The sequence below is a fragment of the Natator depressus genome, chromosome 5 (assembly GCF_965152275.1).
Source record: "Natator depressus isolate rNatDep1 chromosome 5, rNatDep2.hap1, whole genome shotgun sequence".
Lineage (NCBI taxonomy): Eukaryota > Metazoa > Chordata > Testudines > Cheloniidae > Natator > Natator depressus.
Window position 1 is genome coordinate 51,318,793 of NC_134238.1, and position 24,574 is coordinate 51,343,366.

At 42.6% G+C, this 24,574-nt stretch overlaps 1 protein-coding gene across 4 annotated transcripts in view; it reads left to right on the forward strand.

The window, feature by feature from the left end:
• ATG10 (autophagy related 10) overlaps positions 1–24,574 on the forward strand; it is a 145,756-nt gene that overhangs the window by 26,368 nt on the left and 94,814 nt on the right. The gene's annotated exons all lie outside the window — the stretch shown is intronic.

Below are 24,574 nucleotides of genomic sequence, written 5' to 3' on the forward strand. Positions count from 1 at the left end.
TCCGTGAAAGCAACGGCAAACAATCATTTCTTGCCTTTTTTCCTGGGTTACCCATGCAGACACCATAGCATGGCAAGCATGGAGCCCACTCAGCTCACCGCTGCTGTTGTGAGCATTGTAAACACCTCATGCATTATCCTGCGGTATGTGCAGAACCTGGCTAGGAGATGCCAGCACGAGGATGATTGTGAGGAGGACATGGACACAGACGTTCCTGAAAGCACGGTATGTGGCAGTTGGGACATCATGGCAACACTGGGGCAGGTTGATACAGTGGAAAGCTGATTCTGGGCCCGGCAAACAAGCACAGGCTGGTGGGACCACATAGTGTTGCAGGTATGGGATGATTCCCAGTGGCTGCGAAACTTTCGCATGCGTAAGGCCACTTCCATGGAACTTTGTGAGTTGCTTTCCCCCGTCCTGAAGCACAGGAATACCAAGATGAGAGCTGCCCTGACAGTTGAGAAGCGAGTGGCAATAGCCCTGTGGAAGCTTGCAATGCCTGACTGCTACCAGTCAGTTGGGAATCAATTCGGAGTGGGCAAATCTACTGTGGGGGCTGCTGTGATCCAAGTAGCCAGTGCAATCAGTGACCTTCTGCTAACAAGGGTAGTGACCCTGAGAAATGTGTAGGTCATACTGGATGGCTTTGCTGCAATGGGTTTCCCTAACTGTGGTGAGGCGATAGACGGAACGCATATCCCTATCTTGGCACTGGACCACCTTGCCAACCAGTATATAAACCGCAAGGGGTACTTCTCAGTGGTGCTGCAAGCACTGGTGGATCACAAGGGATGTTTCACCGACATCAGAGTGGGATGGCCGGGAAAGGTGCATGAGGCTTGCATCTTTAGGAATTCAGGGCTGGTCGAACAGCTGCAAGAAGGGACTTACTTCCCAGACCAGAAAATTACTGTTGGGGATGTTGAATAGTTGCCAATAGTTATCCTTGGGGACCCAGGCTACCCCTTGCTCCCATGGCTTATGAAGCCGTACACAGGCAGCCTGGACAGTAGTAAGGAGCAGTTCAGCTATAGGCTGAGCAAGTGCAGAATGGTGGTAGAATGTGCCTTTGGATGTTTAAAAGCTTGTTGGCGTTGTTTGCTCACTAGGTTAGACCTCAGCGCAACCAGTATGTCATTGTTATTGCTGCTTGCTGTGTGCTCCATAATATCTGAGAGAGTAAGGGGGAGACGTTTATGGCGGGGTAGGAGGTTAAGGCAAATCGCCTGGCGGCCAATTTTGAGCAGCTAGACACCAGGGCGATTAGAAGAGCAGAGCTAGGCGTGCTGCGCATCAGAGGGGCTTTGAAAAACAGTTTCATGACTGGCCAGGCTACAGTGTAACAGTTGTGGGTCTTTCTCCTTGATGCAAAACTACCCGCATTGTTGAATTTACTTCCCTGTAAGCCAATCCCCCTCCCACCTTTGACCACAGGTGGCAAAGGAACTAAAGTCCCTATCGTTTTGAATCCATGCATTATTTATTTATTAAAAAAAAAAGGGAGATCACTAACAAGGTAGCCTGGGTGGGGTGCGGAGGAGGGAAGGACAAGGCCATATTGCTTATTGTAGCCACACTACAAATCAAAGCTGTTTGAGTGACAGCCTTCTATTGCTTTGGGCCATTCTCTGGAGTTTGTGGCTGGGTCCCTGGAGCCTTCCCACCCCGAGTTCTTGGGTGTCTGGGTGAGGAGGACATGGAAGTTGGCAAGGAGGGCAGGCAGTCATAAAATGGATGCAGCGGCGGTCGTGCTCTTGTTGCCTTTCTTGCAGCTCCACCAGATGCCTGATCATGTCCGTTTGCTCCACCATTAGCCTCAGCATCGCCTCCTGCATGTTCTGATCATGCTCACTGTATGCTTTCCTGGCCTCTGCCACCGAATACCTCCATGCATTCAGCTGTGCCCTATCAGTGCGGGAGGACTGCATGAGCTCGGAAAACATGTCATCGCATGTGCATTTTTTTCATCCTCTAATCTGCTATAACCTCAGGGACGGAGATGATACAGGGAGCATAGAAACATTTGTACCTGACCGAATGTTGCATGAATGCGACCAAAACCCAGGACCATTTGCTGCCATGCTTTGTGCTTCCAGACTACTTGCTACTGCTTGGCGTGGTAAAGTGTCCTACCGTGGAGGACGAAATAAGGCAGCCCTCCCCAGAAACCTTCTGCAAAGGCTTTCAGAGTACCTCCAGGAGAGCTTCATGGAGATGTCCCTGGAGGATTCCCGCTCCATCCCCAGACACGTTAACAGTAGTTTTACTAGCCACGGATGCATCCCAAGTCTTCAGGGCAAATCAAACATTAAACACTATTGCTTTTAACCCCTGTAGTGTAGTTACAAATGTGCACTCACCAGAAGTGCCTTCTCTGCCTTCAGGGTCCGGGAACCCGCTTTGGGAGGGTATTGGCTCCAGGGTGATGAAAAGGTCCTGGCTGCTGTGGAGAACGGATTCTCCACTTGCCTGCTGCGGAATCTCCTCCTCCTCCTCTTCCTCATCCACAAAATTAGTTAGTTGGGGATTGGTCCTGCTTTGAGCAGGGAGTTGGACTAGATGACCTCCTGAGGTCCCTTCCAACCCTGATATTCTATGATTCTTTGAAAATCCTCCCTTGCAGGTGTCCACGGATAGTGGTGGGATAGTGGTAGGGTCCCTCCCTTGAATGGCATGCAGCTGATCATAGAAGCGGCATGTATGGGGGGCTCTGACCTGGAGTGACCATTTGCCTCCTTTGTCTTTTGGTAGGCTTGCCTGAGCTCCTTAACTTTCACGCGACACTGCTGTGTCTCTCTGGTGTAGCCTCTCTTCACCATGCCCTGTGCCATTTTGGCATATATATTAGCATTTCTTCTTTTTGATCGGAGTTCTGCCTGCACAGATTCTTCTCCCAATACAGCAATCAGATCCAGTGTCTCCCGTTAGGTCCATTCTGGAGCTCGTTTGCAATTCTGGGACTGCATGCTCACCTGTGCTGCTGAGCTTGCCACGCTGACCAAACAGGAAATGAAATTCAAAAGTTCCCAGGGCTTTTCCTGTGTACCTGGCCCGTGCATCGGAGTTGAAAGCGCTGTCTAGAATGGTCACATTGGAGCACTCTGGGATAGCTCCTGGAGGCCAATACCGTCAAATTGCACAATGCTGTGTCTGCACTATGCAAAATTCGATCCAGGAAGGTCTATTTTAGCACTACTCCCTTCGCCGGGGAGAGTACAGCAGTTGATTTTAAGAGCCCTGTAGGTTGACAGAATGGGGTTGGTTGTGTAGTTGCATTGCTTATAAAATCGATCTAACGCGGCTAAATTCGACCTAACCTCGTAGTGTAGACCAGGGCTGGATCACACTGCTGCCCTAATTCCCTAGGCCACTTTCCTCTAGCTCCAGAACATCTTTACCCTTACCTCAGGGCCTTGTCCTGATGGAGTCCCAGCAACCAGCTCAGGGCTCCTTCTCGCTCTCTCCGGCTTCTGGAAGCACTACCTCATCCGAGGTCCTGCAGCTCCCTCAGCCAGACACACACCATCCACACTCCTCCAGCTCTAGCCAAGACGTGGCCTTACTCTGGCCCTGCAGCTCTTCTTATACTTAACTCCTGGTCCCTGATTGGCTAAGTCCCACACAGCCATTCTAGACAGCTTGGAGAACACTCTCCACTGTCCTTTTCTGGGTTGGGGTGTGGCAGTACCACGAGGCCTGCCATGCACATCATTTATAAAAATATTACAGAAAATACCCACTTCATCACAGCCTGCCCCAGAGAGAATGCCACAAAATCATATTTCACTTATTTTGTTGTGAGGCTGGGTAGCCCAATGAACTTAAATAGTGCCCCTCATTGTAGGCTTCAGTATTTACCATCAACTTAATCCATCCCCAGCTTTTATTAAATGCTATGTTAACACCTTTCTTTAGGTGTGAGGGCAGAACTATTATGATTGTCTTATTAAGTACTGACAATGCGATAAGCACTGTACAGGACTCAAAATGAAGACAGTCCTGTCCTGAGGAGCTTGCATTCTAAAGGGCAAAAATAGGAAAACCTGGATTCATTTTATAAATTCTTTTTCCTTACTAGTCAAATGGCCCAGCAGAAGCAGTTACTCGGAGTAATAATTCTGTGTGTGTGGTTTGCCTCAGTTCTTTCAAAAGAAGCGAGTCATTGTGAAACCATTTCTGAACCTTCATTCATTTCTACTTTATAAATCAGCAGACAGGTTGAGAATGCTCAAGGACAGTTCTCTCCTTTAGAAAATGGAGCATTCACTTTACAATTGAGCTAGTTAAAGTTATATACTTATTCCAACATGGGGCCCATCCCATACGCCTGTGCAGGCAGAATTCCGCATGTATGAGAAAATGTGGGCCTGACTCAGATGTCTCTCTCGTATTCCAGAATCTGAGTTAATCTAACTGTTCAGCTATGCTGTTTTGTATATAACAACATAAATGTGAAAATCCCAATTCTCTGTAATTATTAATCATTTTTCTCCAAACAAAACCAGTATTTTTAGAATAAAAACAACTCTCTTTTTTGTGCAAAAGTAAATAAGATGAACAAAAATGTAAACATTTGCACAACCACAGTATTTGTTAGATGGTAAAAAATTTGAAGTAAAAGCCTAACAAACAGTACTTAAGGAAAAAAATGTAAATACATGTAATGGAACCCAGCATTGCGTAGGAATAGAAAAGGGGATCTTTATAAAAAGAAAAAAATTCAAGTGTTCTGTACCAATTAAGGACATAATGGAGGTTTTGTCAGGACCCTAGAGTAAGGGGCAACCTGACTTCCCCAGAAGCTGCTCAGAGACTCACAAATCCCACTCCGTTTCCCTGATGACCTGGGGAGGCAGTAAACTGGGGTGCATCTGTTAATGGCACAGCATATGTTCCCCAGAACAGCTATGCTGGCTGCCATGTCATGGGATGGGGAAGGAGAGCCAAGAGACTGTTCAGTCTCCCTCTGCCCACCCGCATGAGGAATCTAGAATTTGTGGAGCCTGCTTCCCCTTCTGCATTGCTACCTGTGATAAAGTTAGCCAGCATTAGGGGGTAAATTGCCTTGCGTCCCTTGATGCCCCTGCACTGCCAAACCAGCTGAGCCACTAGTTGCCTCCAAATTAGAGTTCATTCTGCATTTTCTTTTCTAGCACGTTCCAGGAGTGTCCATTTTCTGTGTGTATGACTCTTTGGAAGTGCCAGGGCCCAGAAATGAACATCAAATTGGGGCAGGAGGATGGAACCCCACACAAAACAAAACAAAATCAAATATAATTTCTGTTTCCTGAGGAGATCGATATACTGAGACTTAAATCTTCTCTGTTATCTTGTGCCCTGCGTACAACACTCAGATACTTGTGATTTTGTTAATGCATTAATCTGAGAATTGATGTTGTCCTTAGCAGTCCACAGAAAAATACATCCTGTGTGAATTTAATTAACTGGTGTATTACCGTGAAAAATGACAAAAGAATAATATTGTTTAAGAAACATCAAAACTATAAGAAGCTTCAATACACTCATTATACCCTTTCCTTGACCTGGAAAAAAACATCTCTAGAAAGGAAAAACTTTGTGTTGACAGAGGTGAGAAGGGGGTGGCAATTCATGTACCACATATTCCCAGCCTTTGGAGTCCTAAGTGTGTCATTCTTGATGAAATGTCTAAATTCTAATGGAATGGCCTAAATGTTTCTGCTCTTCTGAAGAGCTGTAAGCATGGTAAGCTCTCTCCTCTTCCCCCCCAACCCAAACTTTGTTACACTAATAAAAATGATACCAACAGGGTCTTGTAAGAGGGAAAAGGCAAATTGCCACATTTATTGTAAATACAACAAAATATTCCTATATGCAATTTCTATATAGATCCATTCACACACACAGACATTCACACACAGGTTCTACATAGAGGTTGTTATAGTTACCAGTCTAGATGTTCCTTGTGCCAAGTCACTGGCCAGGCCTGGGCACGAGAGTGGAGCCGAGTCGTTGTCAGATGCGCATCCGATGCTCCTGGAGGGTGGTCATAGAACCAGACTCAAAGAACACAGTCCATGGACCCAATTTTTATAGGTCTCTGGTTCAATACAAGTCTGTGGAAGTTGCTTCATCATGCTGAATTTACAAATGAGATGACCATCAACCAGCTCAGTCAGCAGGTGGTACATCCATGACGGCTTCATGATGGCTAGGTGTTATCTTCTCGTTCTTCCTTGATGCGTTTTGGGTGGATTCCGGTTCGCCCTCCGGGGGTCATCCGGTTATCTCCACTTTACATATTCTTCGACACATCGATATCAAGGTTGAAATTCTTAGGATTAGGCTGGCACCATTTACTAACCAATTATTTCCCTGCTTCAGGCTCTCAATTCCATGCACTCATCATTCATTCTTTTACTTAACAACACAATCTGTGACTCTTGATTCATTTAACAAATTTTATCCCACTACCTATTTTTCCCTCTTTGGATACCAAGATTTACATAGACATGACAAGGGGTCCCCGCGGGGGAAGAGCATCAGGGTGTTGTTTTAAAGAACAGCATTGTTTCCTCAAAGTTCTTATCACTTTCCAGCACAGACTCTTTGTCCTGTACTGGCCTGAAATAATTAGCACTTTGGCCTTGCATTTGTTACAGGATGAAATTCAACAGCATGGAACTGATGTTCATACCTTTTTACAATACCTATATACTCTTTTGTCTATCTTTATTTCTACTACTACATAATTCTATCATACTTATATAACTTTGAGGGCAACCCAACAACTTTACTATACCTGGACACAGTCACTTTGTTATCCCTGGCAAGTCTGGGTAACAGCACTCACATGTAGCCCTTGGCAGGTAGATGACATGCTACTGGCTTGATTATCGTTGTGGGTGGTAGGGCTCTGATCTTGTTTCTCCTCTATCTTTAAATATTCTTTGATTTTTTGTTCTGTTTTACCCAGTAGAATATGCTTAATAAGTTTCCCACAAACCTTAGGAAGAATATCAAAGAAAATATATAAATTAATTATGAAGCGTTTGGGAGAACTGAAGCACATTGTATGACCTCCAAAAATGATCTCCCTTTAGTTGGCATGTTAGCGTGGAGTGACTTCAACTTTTTATCTGCTATCATAACATTCAAAGCTGTCACTTAATATTAACAAATAAACTCCACATCAAACGAATTTTTTAAAAGTTCTAATTCAAATTTTGTAACTGAATGTGACAGTTCAGTTAGTGTAGTAGAGGTTTGAAGACAGGCATAATCTCAACAGGATACCTGCCTCAACTCCCTTGGTAAATAAACCTCATCCTGTTTATGAAACAAGCATCATTCAGATTGTGCTAAGTGAAGGTAGTTTTCCTAATACTTGAACTTTGAAAGCCGAATACTATAATGCCCTGATATAACAAAGGTATTTATAATCTGCCTAATCTGGTTTGGTGATCAAGACATTAAAAAAGAAATACAGAGGGTGTAATTTAGTGTCTGTTTAATGTAGATTCTTGTGCTATTTAGAATGTTTACTATATAAAATTAATACTCTAAGATTTTCAAAAATGGGTGCCTAAAGTTAAATATGAACTTAGGTGCCTATTTAGGGGGGACAAATACCATTGTGATGAGTAACCATATCAAACCTAGAGAGACAAACATTTTTGAAAGTCTGGACTGAGATTTTTAAATTGTTGTCTATGTTTAATTTTGCAAGCCATTTAATCTAAGTATTTATCTTTCAAAAAAAACACCCTATGATTTGATTATATCAGTGTATGAAAAATTGTCTTTTTAAATGAATTCTGTCATTATTCTGAAGTGGTAATTTTTTTTTAAAATCTAGACTAGACTCCATTGCCGGTCTGGTATTCAGCCTATGAAATATTCAGGCAGATTTACCCTAAAATTACATATCATGCCGTACAAAAGTTGCAGTGATATATAGGTCACGTCTTAGATCTCACATGTAAATGATCTGTTCTTCTTTTCCCCTCAATTATTTTTTGGGGGGAAGTGTCCTTTTATGCAAGACTAGAACATACTCAGACTCAGATTTTAAATGGGCATACACATGACTTAAGCACATACAACCTATGATGTGTGGGCAAAAATTGGAGATTCCAATCCAGGCAGTTATGCCAGTGGAGAAACTTGTGAGAGATCAGAAACTTCCAATTTAAAAATATGTACTTATGTAGTGATTTTTTTTTTTTTTTTTTTTTTGGTTTTTTTTAAGGCTGGTCTAAAAACAGATATTTCTTGTCTTCGGCTTTTGATACTTCTCTGTCTGTTGTCAACATTCACCATTAATTAAAAAAACCAACACACATACTCACAACTCACTGATTAGTGGCTCTAGTATAGTTTTACTTTTTCTTTTCATTAAAAAAGTTAAAGTGAGATGCTGCATCTGGGAAAGGTACTGAAAGTGACAGTCATGTTGACACTTCTTTATTTTAAGTCCTGTGGCATCAGAGGCCTATTGTGTATTATTTAAAATGTCACAACTATAATGCATTTGTAACAAACTACTGGTATGCTGTTTCATGTGCACTGATATACTGTGGGAAAATATGGAGCCATTCAATAGATTCAGTGCAATTTGAGCTTTGGAATTTACACTATGATCTTTGTATTTTCGTAAAGCTATAAAATATACACTATAATAAAATTATTTTTCATCTTGTGTTGGGAAGGTAGCTGTTGCTACATAGCTTGAAAGATCTGTGTTTGATAGAAACACTGACTAGCCACTGCACCACACAGTAACCCAGTGAAGCTCCAGAACTGGATTGTTCAGGATTTGAAAGAGGCTTCAGACTGTGGAAGCCAGCAGTGTTTTTATTGAATACAACTCTTACATGGGGGTAGGCACATGGCTAAAAGCTCAATAAAATACATAAAAGAGCAATGTTACTCTGAATTTTATTCTGACAGTTTGCTTTATCTCCCAGTTGTACAGGCTTGCATAATAAGCCTGAAATGTTTGTTTCTTTTGAATTCTGATCACTATGTGCTCTCTTTATTCTCTATACTTGCATCATTGCTTTAGGTTATTATTAATAGCTTTGGTTTTAGTAGCATACTTCAATAACATACTTTAGAATTCAGCAGTACATGTGAAAATTATGTTGGTGACAATCTCTCAGAATTGATTAATGTTAATTTCATTGAGATTTACAAAATACAAAGGGAGCGCCCTATAAATACATAAATTAAAACCGACAGAGTGATGTCAAATATGATAAGAATGGGATTAATGTTAAAATATCATCTGCATTCCTAAAAACAATTAGATGTGCTTAGAATTATCTACTCCTGTAAAGTAATGGGTTGTAAAGATCACAGATTTTCTATATTTAATTGAGCAATAAAATATTTGGGAAGAAATTATGTAGGACTAAATTGTGCCCTGACTAGCACAGGGCACAGAGGTGTAAATGAGATACTCGCATCGTGGGTAGCAGCACAGGAGTAGAAGCAGACTTTGCAGAGTGTTACATTTCTCTCTCTCTCTTTCACATACAGTCTTTTGAGTCAGGGTTGGGGGGCAGTGGGTGGGAAAGAGCTCCACCTCCAAAACATGGAGTGGCATAGCTGCACCAGCATGTAATGCAGTGTACGCTGTGCCAGGTATACACTGCACAGTTAACTCCCCTCCTAGAGCAGCAGGGAAGCCAGGAGGAAGATTGTGACACTCTAATCACAGTCTTACTCCTGGACTGCTGCACAGACACTGCAACAATGCACTGCCCCTTATTCAGGGCAGATTATCATCTCACAATCCAGCTCTTATTGTCGGATGTTTATAGCATGAACTCAGAACCACAAAGTATGTAGTGTTTGCTAATACCAATACTTTTGTTTTGCCAAAAGTATAATTTAATTAAAGTTAACTGTTTCCTGTTTATAGTGAGACTCAGAATGCCAGGTTTTTTCCAGTCTTACATATACCTTTCTTTGACTCTTCTAAAATAAGTTGTAGTAGTGCAGTAATGTGCTGTAAATATCATATAGGGCAGTGCCTACTGCCAAACACCAATAATGGCATTTTGCTACGTGCCTCTGTTCTGCACACACAGCTCTAAGATCCATCTGTCAAGTCAACATATTTGTTTTGTGCACTTTTGACTGGCAGGTAATGTTGTAGGTTAACGAAGAATATGCAAACATTTTAGTGAACAAGATAAATAGATAGGATGGCCAGACCTCCACACTCTTTGTTCCAGACTTGCAAAGCCAACACCTAATTGTTAATTTGTAAAAATAGTAACATTATTGTCCTGTTTATAACTTATAGAATCACAGGACTGGAAGAGACCTCAAGAGGTCTTCTAGTCCATTCCCCTGCACGCAAGGTAGGACTGAGTATTATCTAGACCAGGGATTCTCAAACTTCATTACACAGGGACCCCCTTCTGACAATAAAAATTACTTCATGACTTCAGGAGGGGGGACCAAAGCCTGAGCCCACCCAAGTCCCAGAATTCTGGGTGTGGGGAGCCAAAGCCCAAGCCCCACAGCTCCGGGAAGGGGAGCCAAAGCTGAGGCTCAGGGACTTCAGCCCCAGGCCAGAGGCCTGCAACCTGAGTCCTGCCGCCCAGGCTGAAGCTCTCGGGCTTTGGCTTTGGCCCTAAGTAGTGGGGCTCTGGCTTCAGCCCTGGGCCCCAGCAAGTCTAAGCCAGCTCTGGTGACCCCATTCAAAGGGGGCCGTGACCCACTTTGGGGTCCCGACCCACTGTTTGAGAACCGCTGATCTAGACCATCCCTGACAGGTGTTTGTCTAACCTTCTCTTAAAAACCTCCAGTGACAGAGATTCCACAATCTCTCTCGGCAGTGTATTCCAGTGCTTAACTACCCTGAAGGTTAGGAAGTTTTTTAATGTCCAACGTAAACCTCCCTTACTGCAATTTAAGCCCATTGCTTCTTGTCCTATCCTCAGAGGTTAAGGAGAATACTTTTTTCTCCCTCCCCTTTGTAACAATCTTTTATATACTTGAAAATGTATCATGTTCCGACTCAGTCTTCTCTTTTCCAGACTAAACAAACCCAATTTTTTCAATCTTCTCTCATAACTCATGCTTTCTAGACCTATAATCATTTTGTCGCTCACCTCTGGACTTTCTCCAATTTGTCCACATCTTTCCTGAAATGTAGCGCCAGAACTCAACACAATACTCCAGTTGAGGCCATATCACCAAGGAGAAGAGTGGAAGAATTACTTCTCATGTCTTGCTTACAACACTCCTGCTAATACATCCCAGAATGATGTTTGCTTTTTTTGTAACAGTGTTAACTGTTGACTCATATTTAGCTTGAGATCCACTATGACCCCCAGCTCCCTTTCTGCAGTACTCCTTCCAAGGCAGCCATTTCCCATTTGTATGTGTGCAATTGGTTGTTCCTTCCTAAGTGAATACTTTGCATTTGTCCTTATTGAATTTCATCGTATTTACTTCAGACCATTTCTCCAGTTTGTCCAGATCATTTTGAACTTTAATCCTGTCCTCCAAAGCATTTGCAATGCCTCCCAGCTTGGTATTGTCCACAGACTTTATAAGTGTACTCTCTATTCTATTATCTAAATCATTGATGAAAATACTGAACAGAACTGCACCTAGGACCAGTCCCTGTGGGAGACTACTTGATATGTTCTTCCAGTTTGACTGTGAACTACTCATAACTACTCTCTGGGAATGGTTTTCCAACCAGTTATGCACCCACCTTATAGTAGCTCCATCTAGATTGTGTTTCCCTAGTTTGTTTATGATATAAAACACAACTGATACTGTCTTCTGGCACTCTTCTTACAACAGCATGGGAGTAGAAGTAGACTTTGCAGAGTGTTACATTTCTCACACACACACACACAGAGCATGATTCGTTACCTTTCTGCCTCAGCAAGAGAAAGCTTTCCTGGGGCTTAAACTTTGTGTCTGCTCCCTTTCACATCAGTCTATCGACCTCACCAGCAAGCTCTTTAAGACACTGTCAGTTTTAACCTTGCCTTGCAAGTAATAATCAGTGAATCCCCTCCTTTCCTGAGTTCCCCAGAGTCATCTCTCTGCAATGTCCAGTCCCTCTCACTGAAAATTCACAGAAATTAACTGTGCTGCTTCCAAAGAGACTGTGTACACATCAGCCTATTAGGTTAGCTGAGGAATCACTCTTTACTTCAATATACAGAATGGAGATGGTTTTCAGTAAAACTAATGACAGGTTTCAGAGTAACAGCCATGTTAGTCTGTATTCGCAAAAAGAAAAGGAGTACTTGTGGCACCTTAGAGACTAACCAATTTATTTGAGCATAAGCTTTCGTGAGCTGCATCCGATGAAGTGAGCTGTAGCTCACAAAAGCTTATGCTCAAATAAATTGGTTAGTCTCTAAGGTGCCACAAGTACTCCTTTTCTTTTTAGTAAAACTAATAACTTTGTGAATAAAGAACAGAGATTTAAGTGATACTAAGCAAGAGAAAAAGAGACAGGTCTGGTTACAAACAAAACAAAACACAGTTTCTAGTGACTAAAACTTAATTTTAGCAAGTAACAGTTTTTGCCTAAGCAGTTTTCTCATTATTTCAAGTTACCAGCATCTCTAGCCCTCCAGGCCAAAAGATCCAATGTTCACAGAATCAGAAGGTGCTGTCCCCTTTGTTCCCTAAGTGATGGATAACTAGAATGTCTTTTTGCTCCCCTTTTATTTCCCAAAGTCCATTGTCTTTGCCTCAGATTCTGTTCTCTGGCATGCTTAATAAGGTGTTTCCTCTGCCAATGATTAGCTTTATTGCTTTGTTTACCTTACATGTAAATGTGCTTTCATTGTCCTCTGCATGTGATCAAGCCAGTAAGAAAGGTAAATCCACATTCCTTTGTCTAGGGCAGACTTGGCTTATGCACTGCCTCCAAAATACATTTTAAGAACATATTTCCAGCACACATATATAACTCTTTATACACAACCTATACACACATCAGTTAGTGATATTCCTGACCAGCACATCACCAGTTTACATCTGATACCTTACATGATATGTCCTGGATACACATCATGACAACAGTGTTTTGGGGGTAGTCAGGATGTCAGGCCTAATACTAGTTACAGTATAATGGGCCCTGTGTCATTGGCACTGAAGGGCTTTTAAGGTCACATGTTACCTTTTGAAAAAGATTTTTTTATTTTAATACATTGTAGCTTTTGGTTTTGCTGCATTATTTGCAGAAATCAAACTTTAAATCTGCTATAGAGAATTGTAAGCAGAGAATGAAGTTCAACTGAAAAGTTTAAAAGAATATACTTGAAATGTAGACTTTCTTTTTGTCCTTCAGGGTTAAGGCCAGACTCTTGTGATCCCAATTTTTTCTTTACTTTTTTACCTGAAAGATCCCCAAATCATTGTTACTGTCCTTTTAGCTGAGGAAAGCTGTCTGTGGCTCTCTTTGGAGCTCATCATTGTTGCTCTTGAACTGTTGAGAGGGATCACTGCAAAGGTATATGAAGCAATTCCTTGTCCCATCTGGTACAGAGCTTGCTTGTCTACTCAGTATTCCTATTCTGGAAGTGAAGGAGTGAAGGCCTGGTAGTGGAAGAGTGAGGTGAGGTCTTGAATTCCCTTTCCTTATACTGACATCTTGGTCTATCATTAGATCACTCAGCTGGACTCACTGGGTTTTTTTTTTTTTAATTCATACCCTCCTGGGCTTGTTTTAATGTTTGGTTCTGTGGCTCTTTTACTTCGGTTAAGAGGTCAGAACATGGCGCCTCTCTCAAGTTTAGTGTCAAACCCACTCCATAGTTTGTATGTGATTTTTGAGGTCTAGTCTCTCTTAGATGTATTTAATTTACTTTAGAGTTGATGGAGAGTTAGAAACTTGCATTGATCGGAAAATATGTTCCATAAATATAAAAAATGTTGGTCAGTAATACCTGTAATTTACCCTGCTTCATTTGGATGTTCAAATTCATTGTCATCACCATTATGGCAAATCCCAAAGGTATGTAGGCTTCTTGTAGATCGACCTTGTAACTATTCTACACTACTTGTCAGGGGTAAGCCAGCTCCCTGGTGCCCCATAATGGCTGTCATGCCCAGCTGCTCTGTCATGCCCTCACACATTCCTTTACTCAGCCAGTCCAAATAGGGTTTTCTTTATTGGGGTACTCCAGGTCTCTCAGGCCCCGAAACACAGGCCAACAGAAAGGCTTTAAAACAAAACAGGAAAACAGTTTCACGTGCTGTGAAGCCCTGGCAATCTCTTTCTCTCAGGCGCCGTACTTTCTGTCCTTCTCTCATCCACAGGCACATTCCCCAAAGTCCTCTCCAGTTTGAGCCTTTTTACCAGAGTGCTCTGATTCTCTTGCAACCTGTTTCCATTTCTCCCTGCCTGGAACCCTTTTGAGACAGGCCTACCTCACGCAGGCCCATTTGGATTGTCACTGCCTAGGTCTCCCTACTCAGGCAGCCTTCCTTTCTCAGCCACAGAGCCTGCAAGTCTCCTGTCTGTATTCACCCTTTTTTCTTTTAACCATCATTCCTAGTTGACCCCAGCGGGGACTAGTAATGACCTAACTAGCTACAGGTGTCTCTCATTGGACTCAGTTAACACTCTCTGTTTTGAGAACGCTGTTGGTCACAAGGAACTTGGCCCTGATCCCTCTAAAAGGGACACAGCACAACCTGGATCCATCTGTAGCTGGGTTGTTAAGACGGTCTGGCTGGAGATTCAGCCTACAGCCATAATTGGCAATTTTATCACCACTGAAGCTTTTGGTGACCACATGATCACCGTTTGTGTAGCATGCTTTGTAATTTGTTGGTCTTCTATCTTAATGATATATCCATACCTAGGAACCCACTGAAATTGAACCAGTACTGATGGAGGTTGTTGCTAGGTTCGGCTATGAATATGCTCATTGCTGATCTTCCCCTGCCAGTTACCGTGGGAAAGCTGATAAGGATGAAGGGAGAATTGAAAATGTCAGTCCAATGCTTTTCAGCCTTCCTCAGCCCCACATTTCACTGCCGTACAATAGAGTTGGTATAACTGTGGTTCTGAAGATCCCAGGCTTTGTAGCAAGCTTGATGTCACAATGACTCTACAGGGGTTGTTGAAAGGTCCAAAACATGGTGTCAGCTGCTGCTATACAAGTTTTCACATCTTTTTGATATCCTCCAGCACTGTGTGATGCTTCCCAAGGTGTGGATGTTTATTGTGAGGAGACAATTTTTAGTTTCTGTATAGGGAGCCAGGTCTTGTAATATGTACTCTCTGCAAATGGTGTAGCTATGGTAATCTACAAGTTTGTACTCTTGGACTGCTTTTGAGTTTGATGCACAGCAAAGTGTTTAAAATCCTGAACTAGTGTAAGTGGGTGCAACACCACTAACTCAAGGTTGTTATTACAGTATACAACAAGGATGAATTTGGCTGATGGCATGTGACAGATAGCTGTGCCTGGACATATATGAGAAAATATGATCTTAAAATGTACCAGCTATCTTTTACTAGACTTCATCTCATTAATGTTGTGTAATCATCCAGTTCCAGCTAGCCAGGGATTTGCTCAGACGTGTCTTAGACATGTTTATTAACAAGTTAAAATTAAATGTTCACAGTTTAAGTGGACTGTGCATGAGATAGTGGAAGTGGATTCAAAGTAAAGGGAAAATTGCTTGCATGTGTGTTTGAGGCCAGGGAACTACATTGTTTAGCATTAGCTGACATCTATAACTGAAGGTTTTTCGTCTTCCTGAATGAGCAGATTTCCCGTGCTGATCTCTGGTGGTAGCAAAAGAGCCCAGGTCATTTGAACTGAATTCAAACAGCATTTACTATTGGCCTGAATTTTGGGGAATGACTTCACGTCATATGTTAGATAAGATTTAAGCGTTGTGAGCCAAAAAGGAAGACAATAAAACATAAAGACTCTGCTTGGAACAGAGGAGCTGCGTATTTCCTTGGGACAGGTGATAAAATGGGATACAGAAAGACAGCCAGCTTTTACGATGGGGGAGAGACACAACTGAAGACTTTCCCAAAGAATAATGGGCAGCCTCTGATGAACGAACAAGTGAACAGTTTGCTTAGAGTAATGAATGCCTCTGAAAACAGCAAGTTTGCAGGCACCAGATGGAAGAAGAACATTTACTGCAATTTCTGCATCCCATTGTGCAACAGCCAACAGAGCTGTTAAAGCTTTCGGGTGATTTCTAAGCTTTTTAATGTGCTTTTCTTTGAAGGTGTTTTGCATTTCCCTGTCAGTTTGTGTGCTAGGCTCAGCTGTCGTAGAAACAAATTTTACTGGCAAATTATCAGAATAGAGGAAAAACATGAAGTATAAACTGAAATAAATACATTTAATCATATATTACATAAGTCACTAGGTGGACAGGAAGCTTAAGTTACATAATATGGAAATATTTACAGAATGGGAGAAAGGTAGTTTACTGGCTCGTTTTTTGGGGCAAAATTGTGTCCCATGATCAATGTCAAACATGTGAATTAATATTTGAAGAAAAAGTCAGTCTGAATCCAAACATCATCAACTTTGAAAGTAACTGTGTGTGTTGTATTTTTTTGCAGTGCAGTGTTCAGGTCTAGTTCCAGGAGTGGAGATCTCCAATAACAATACTCAAAGGAATATCTTTCAATATCTATGCCCAACAGGTCTAGCTAGGGCAGAAATTTCAAATTTCATTCTAAATTTCCTGGCTTGTGTTAGCTAATATCACAGCCTTAACATTACTTTAACTCTGAGAATTACTGGACCTAATTTCAGAGTAGCAGCCGTGTTAGTCTGTATCCGCAAAAAAAAAAAAGGAGGACTTGTGGCACCTTAGAGACTAACAAATTTATTTGAGCATAAGCTTTCAGCTCACGAAAGTTTATGCTCAAATAAATTTGTTAGTCTCTAAGGTGCCACAAATCCTCCTTTTCTTTTTGTGGACCTAATTTGTAAGTGAGTGACATCTGGACACTGTTAATTTTCTGTGAAGAAAGGAAGGGTTTAATGTAACTAAAAGATGGGGATAGGATTGGATTATTAGGAAGAGCAGGTCTGTCTATCTGGTCTTTTCCCCCTCCTCCCACCAGTTCCCTCATTTCCTACCTTGCTTTTCTGATGTATTTTACTCTCCTGTCGCCAATTTCCTCACCTCTCTTCAGGATGAGAACCAGCAGGGGAAAAGGCTAGACAGAACTGAAGTGGAGGTTGTGGGTGTGAAAGAGACCAGAGCAGATCAGTGAAAGGACACAGCAATGGTTGTGCTGTGAGGTAGGCAGGGAGCATGATACTCTCTGCTTGCATGATGGGGATTGTATCTTTTGTCGTTATGGGAGGATTAGGGAGTTCTGTTCAGAGAAGGAGAATCAGCTAGGTCTGGGAGAGGGAGGCCGAATTCCTGCGGGGCCAAAAAGGAGAGAGAAATTGAGGAACTGCAAAAGTTTGTATTAATCTCTCTGAACAGAACACAGCTAAAAATCTACCATGGATGGTGGATATACCATATTGAAAAGTCTAAAGGATTTCAAATGCATCTATTTTCAACAAGTAATTGCTAAGGCACAACATATAGATTTCCTCTAATTTACTGTGCCCATAGCTAAGGTTGCCCAACATTTCCCATTATAAGATCCTGTTTTCAGTTATTTATAACTTTGCTAAACTTCAGTTCTTCAGGCTGAAGTTTTCCATGCCAGGTGTCTGCCTCGGGGTTAGTTTTTTTGGAAAGTTTCAGCAAAAAAACACTCTGCTGTTTCCAAGAACAAGATTAGGGAAAAATAACTTGTCCAAATTTGGACAAGTTATAAGCCTCTGAAAAATCACAGTTCACACATGGCCAGCAGAGACTTGTTGGAGTTTGGTAGGTCTCCAAAGATTCTGTTTTCACTGGGCATGCTCCGTCCCAGGGCTGCATGTGCTGAGCAGGGCTTTTGCTGCAATAACTCTTCCTGGCCGCCAGGGACAATTGTGGTGTCAGGCACCAGGACTGAAAACTGAAACAACCTCACCTGTGCTCTCAATGTTTACACTGCGAAGCCCAGGAGAAGAAGGAAGCCACCTGACTGTAATGAAGAGGTGGTGGGGGATAGAGACCAGCATGAAAGGATAGGGGGAAACAAGGTGCGTGGGTAGGAGGAGTGGTTATAGAATTTCTAGTCTTCCACAGTAGGGAGCTGAATAAATGTAGAAACTTCCTAGTTGCTGCTTAAAGCAGGACTATTTTTGTTTATGTCCTCATGCTACATGACGTCAGAAGTGAGTGGATCTCTCTCAAGGCGTGCCGGAACCTGTGTAGAAGTGGGGGGGCCTTGGGCACCAGAACTGTGGCCAAGCTCCTCCTCTTCCCTCTGGCGCCTCGTCTCCTGGTGAAGCCAGAGCCAGGCAGTGGTAAGAGTTGCCCAGGGAGCCTGGGCCACAGTGGGGAGGCCCGGATTCTCCACCTGCCCTGGGTGGGGGGTCAGGGTGCCTGAGAGCAGTCCCTGGCCTATGTCCCCACCTCCTGGGGCATGCTGCCGAGGGCAGGTGGAGTATCCGGGGCTCTCTACAGTGGCTTGGGCTCCCTGGGCAGCTCTTACCATGGCTCAGCTCAGGTTTCCAGCCAGCCCATGGGTGGGGGCAGGGCCTCGTGGCAAGGGGGGTAAGGCCCACCTCAGCCCCCCACCAGGAAGAGGCTGGCGCTGCTAGCAGGGTCTAAGCTTTGCGGCAGGGGAGTGAATCTCCTTATTAGCTCCCCTGCCACAAAATGTAGCCTGTACCACCACTGTCTGCCTGCCCGAGGCTATTAAGCCCATGTTAAAAAGTGGGCGGGCATGGCCCCCCGGCCACCTCTGGTTCTGTCGTCCCTGTCCCTCTCTCTAAAGAAGGAGTAAAGAAAAGAGACCTCCGGAGTGGTAAGTGTTAGGATATAGATATTCAGGCCTGTCTGTAAAGGCCTATACTCTAAGAATTTAGGTGTATTCTTATCACTTAGCTAGTTAATAGAGGTATAAAAGAAAGAATCAAAATCACTGTCTGCCGGTGTAAGGGCCTTCTCTTACTGTGACAGTCTGAGGCCCTGTTCTTAGGCTAAGGCCTTTGGCTAAGCAGCAGAGGCAGCCATAAGCTGGGAAGCGAGCGGTCACATCCTCACATTCCAAACTAGTCACATTGAAAGAAGGTGCTTGTGGGCTGTTAGGAATACACTCCTGTCCTGATAATGCTGATCACCTCCAGAGAAAGGGAAGAGCCTAGAAAATGTAAAAGGAAACTTAGTTTGATAGCATCCTGTCTGGCAAGAACTCACTTATCAATAGCTGGGATGTGAAATCCTCTTTTCTTTGTTGTTCTATCACTGTAGTCCCCATTTCCCTATTGTTTGTCTGTATAATCTCTGTCTGGTTCTGTGATTGTTTCTGTCTGCTGTATAATTAATTTTGCTGGGTGTAAACTAATTAAGGTGGTGGGATATAATTGGTTACATAATCATGTTACAATATGTTAGGATTGGTTAGTTAAATTTCAGGAAAATGATAGGTTAAGGTATAGCTAAGCAGAACTCAAGTTTTACTATACAGTCTGCAGTCAATCAGGAAGTAAGGGGGCGGGGAATGGGAACGGGGAATGGGGGTGGGGAAATTGGAATCATGTTTTGCTAAGGGCAGGAATGGGAACAGGGACACAGGTAAGGCTCTGTGGTGTCAGAGCTGGGAAGGGGGACACTAAGGAAGGAAACTGGAATCATGCTTGCTGGAAGTTCACCCCAATAAATATTGAATTGTTTGCACCTTTGGACTTTGGGTATTTTTGCTCTCTGTTCATGCGAGCAGGACCAGGGAAGTAAGTGGATGAAGGAATAAGCCCCCTAACAGTAAGTAAGCAGGGAAAGTGGATAATCAGAAAGGAGTCCTGTGAAAGCTGCTGCAGGAAGGAGGCAGAGCCCTATCTTAATGCAGCAATGGAGCCCTTAGGACAAAAGGCTCTATTAGAGAAGTTTAATTTTAGCAACTGAAGCATCTGGCCGTGCTGAATTTATAGATTTTTAGTAATTCTGGGTGGCTTCTGGTTTAACAGGGAAAGCACAAAAATGCCAGGTAAATTCCTGATATTTGCCATGTATGATGCTGATGATTGTATCCTATGTGCCCCACCCCTCACTGATGAGGAAAAGAAAGAATACCCCAAAGTGAAAGAGGCTTTTGATGCCCGTTTAATAGGCAGACAGAATATTATATATGCAAGGGCCAAATTTCATAGGAAGCGTCAGGAACAAGGGGAAACAGCTGAGACTTTTATTACTGAAGTTCATCGTCTTGCTGAACGTTGCAAATATGGAATATTAAAAGAAGAATTAATAAGAGAGAGGATAGTTGTTGGAATAACAACCAATTTACCAGCTCAGTTTCAGTTGGACTCAATGATCAGCAAGTTGGATTCAGTGATCGGCGCTGCCCTTCATATTATTACTGGTACGACTTGAACTACTCCAGTTTCCAACCTTCTGTTCCTCGCTTCCCAGCTATTAGTGCAAAGGCAGGGTCCTGGATGCATTACTGTGCACAGCCAACTATCAAGACGGCTTACTTCACAATTTAATCTGAAAACCACATCAAAAATACTGTCAAAAAGTCAAGAAGCTCCTTTTCTGAAATAGTTGAGCCTCTCAGACAGTACATCAGACATGACCTAAAGAACTGTGGCAGCAGGAGATGTCGGACTATATTTTGGATCAGTGGTGCATTTCTTGGAAGATAAACCAATCAGATCTGCATCCTGTAGACTCTCTGGATCAGCTCTCGCATGCTCCTCAGAACTAAAAGATCCTTCTTCATTACAACAGGATATGTTGTGGTGACAGGCGATTTAACTAACATCTTTACCGTTGGGGCTTCTTAAGCTCCCCAAGCTACCCCTGGGGAGTTCAAGAACAACATGCCATCTGGTTACGGACTGCTCTCTATCATCTTGATGGTGGATGGATACACTTGACCTCTTTGGATGGTGCTGCCATGCTAGAGTGGCTATGTCATTTACCCAGTGTCTCATTGTTTGTGCGATCAGAAGCGATGTGCCAGAAGAAGTTAGACCCAGATCTCACACTAGCAAAAGCTACAGCAAACTGAGAATTCAAGAAATTATAAAGAATAGCAATGTGATTTACGTACTAGCAGCATAGGGGAGAGTGCATCAAGTAATATTGAAACAAAGAGAAATGTTTATTTGGAGAACAGATAAAATTTGTAGGATACATCATTAGCAATCTTCAGGGAGTTCAGCCAAATTCAAACAAATTGAAGACATTACTTATCTTACCTGAACCTAAAGATGTTTCTGGGCATGACAAATCATTTTGAGAAACTCTTACCAAATTTAGCTCATCTAACAAAACAGTGAAGAGAGCTCCATAACGGTCACAATACTTGGACCTGGGATAGTCCACAACAAAATGTATTTAATACAATAGTTCAGGGGTCAGCAACCTTTTAGAAGTGGTGTGCCGAGTCTTCATTTATTCACTCTAATTTAAGGTTTCGCGTGCCAGTAATACATGTTAATGTTTTTAGAAGGTCTCTTTCTATAAGTCTATAATATATAACTAAACTATTTATTGTATGTAAAGTAAATAAGGTTTTAAAAATGTTTAAGAAGCTTCATTTAAAATTAAATTAAAATGCAGAGCCCCACGGACCGGTGGCCAGGACCCGGGCAGCGTGAGTGCCACTGAAAATCAGTTCGCGTGCCGCAGGTTGCCTACCCCTGCAATAAGAAAAGGAGGACTTGTGGCACCTTAGAGACTAACCAATTTATTTGAGCATAAGCTTTCGTGAGCTACAGCTCACTTCATCGGATGCATACTGTGGAAAATACAGAAGATGTCTTTATACACACAAACCATGAAAAAATGGGTGTTCATCACTACAAAAGGTTTTCTCTCCCCCCACCCCACTCTCCTGCTGGTAATAGCTTATGTAAAATGATCACTCTCCTTACAATGTGTATGATAATCAAGGTGGGCCATTTCCAGCACAAATCCAGGTTTTTTCCCACCCCCAAACCAACCCACTCTCCTGTTGGTAATAGTTTTTTTTTCTACCAGCAGGAGAGTGGCGTGGGGGGAGAGAAAACCTTTTGTAGTGATGAACACCCATTTTTTCATGATTTGTGTGTATAAAAACATCTTCTGTGTTTTCCACAGTATGCATGCGATGAAGTGAGCTGTAGCTCACGAAAGCTTATGCTCAAATAAATTGGTTAGTCTCTAAGGTGCCACAAGTCCTCCTTTTCTTTTTGCGAATACAGACTAACACGGCTGTTACTCTGAAACCTACCCCTGCAATAGTTTATTGAATATTGTGTTTTGGTACAATATTTAATAAACTATTCAACCACAGTCGCAGTGGACACACCTCCATATGGTTTAGGATCAGTGCTTACACAAATGCACCCAGGAGACCAGAGACCTGTTACATTGATATCAAAAAGCCTCACAGAAACCAAGCAGCAATGTGCTCAAGTGGAAAAGGAAGCTCTAGCAGTCACTTGGTTCTGTGAACAACTCATTGCATATCTGTTTGGCTTGAATTTTAATATAGAAACAGACGACAAGCTCTTAGTGGGATTATTGGGTTCAAAACCACATGGTGACTTTCCACTTAGTATTGAAAGATTTTGGCTATGGTTGATGCTATTTTCTTTTAACATTGAAAACACACCAGGGAAAGCACTCATAGTAGAAGGCACTCTATCTAGAGTCAGAGTTTAGTAGCCACCTATGGAAGAAGAAAAGGCTTTTAGAGAAATATGTCAAAGTACACTTTGACCTAGTTCTGGCAGCAATTCCAGCATCTGCCAGCTGATTTCAGCAAATTAAAGATGAACAACTAAAAGATGACTCAACTCTGCCAAAGAGGGTGACGTTGAAGAAGGCAGCTTCTAACAGACCTATACCATATTGGGAGGACCGAAATGACCTTCACGTGACTGATGGCCTTCTTCTGAAAGGACAGCACATTCTTATCCCTATGGTACTTTAGAAAGCGGTGCTCTTCAAAATCCATGAAGGGCACCAAAGTATAAACAAGTGCAGTGCTGTAACTAGGGCACTCTAGCGCCTGGGGCGAGCAAGCATATTTGCACCCCACACTTTTTTCCTCTTCATTTCTCCACCTCATTTCTCTGCCCCTGCGGTTTTGCGCCCTGGACAGCTGCCCCACTCACCCTGCCCTGGTTACGGCCCTGGGCAGAAGCACAACTATCTGTATAGTGACCCAGTCCAAGCAGGTAATTTCAGGTCTTAGTAGAGGGCTGCAAGATATGTAATGGAGGGATGGGGGAAGACATTTGCCAGAACCATTACTCTCTGCAAAGCTTCCTGACAGACCTTGGCATTGGGTAGCCACATATTTGTTTTTCTGGAAAGCGTACACATACATTACTATAGTTGATAACTTCTCCAGATATATTGACTTCACTATACTTACACAGACCACATTGGCACATTGGCACAAGTCATCCAGAAACTAGTTGATGTTTACAGGACATGGAGTTCGTGAAGTTCTCATATCTGATAATGGCACTCAATTTACCTCTGAAACATTCTTAGCATTTGCATGGGACTTTGATTTTGAACATCAGACTAGTAGACCACATTATCCCTAAAGCAACAGGGGGGTTGATGGGGGGGAGGGGCCTCTTAAAAGACTTCTGCAAAAATCATTGGACACATATAAAGCACTCCTGACATAGTGGTCAACACCACTTGCATCTGGACTATCTCTAGCAGATCTTCTGATGAGAAGACAGTGAAGGATGCCTTTGCCTGTGGCATGGATACAACTTAAACGTAAGTGGCCCGATGACAGAATTTTGAAAATGGAATGCTGAAATAAAAATCCAGCAGCAACAAAACTTCAATGTTGAGCAAAGAAGAAAAGCACCACCTGAACTGAAACCAGGGAACAATATTTGGCTTAGTAGCCTCCAGACATCTGGAACAATTCAGAACTTGGCTGAAACTCTAGATCCTATCTAGTGGAGATTCTAAAAATACTTCTCTGGAGGAATTGTGTTCATCTTCAGTATTTCCCAACACAACAAAGAGAGGATCTGGGATCTGCAAGCACTCTATCAGGAAGTGAGTCCTCTCCACAGGGAACTCCACACACAAACTCAACAGAGATGAGAACATGGTCTGGAAGACTGATCAGATCTCCCTCATAGATTTGATCTTTAGAATACTGCTGAGGATTATTTTTAAATGCAAGTGATAAGGGGATATAGTAGTGTAAAGAGTTTTAGGGAATTTTGAGTTTATTTTGAATTGTTGTGCATGTATACATTGTCTTATTATTTGTTTTAATCTTTTATTATAAAGAAAAGGAGATGTGGAGTGGTTATAGAGGTCCTGGTTCTCCACGGTTACCAGCGAGGTCCAGGATGTGTTGCAGCAGGGAACTTAATAAACATAGCAACTTCCTGTTTAGGAAGTTCTCTGGTTGCTGCTTAAAGCATGGCTCTTCAATTTATGTTCTCACACTACAGTGATCAGGGCATGGGGAGAGGCTGACGGGGTTGAGATGGAGAAAATGCAAGATGTAGGG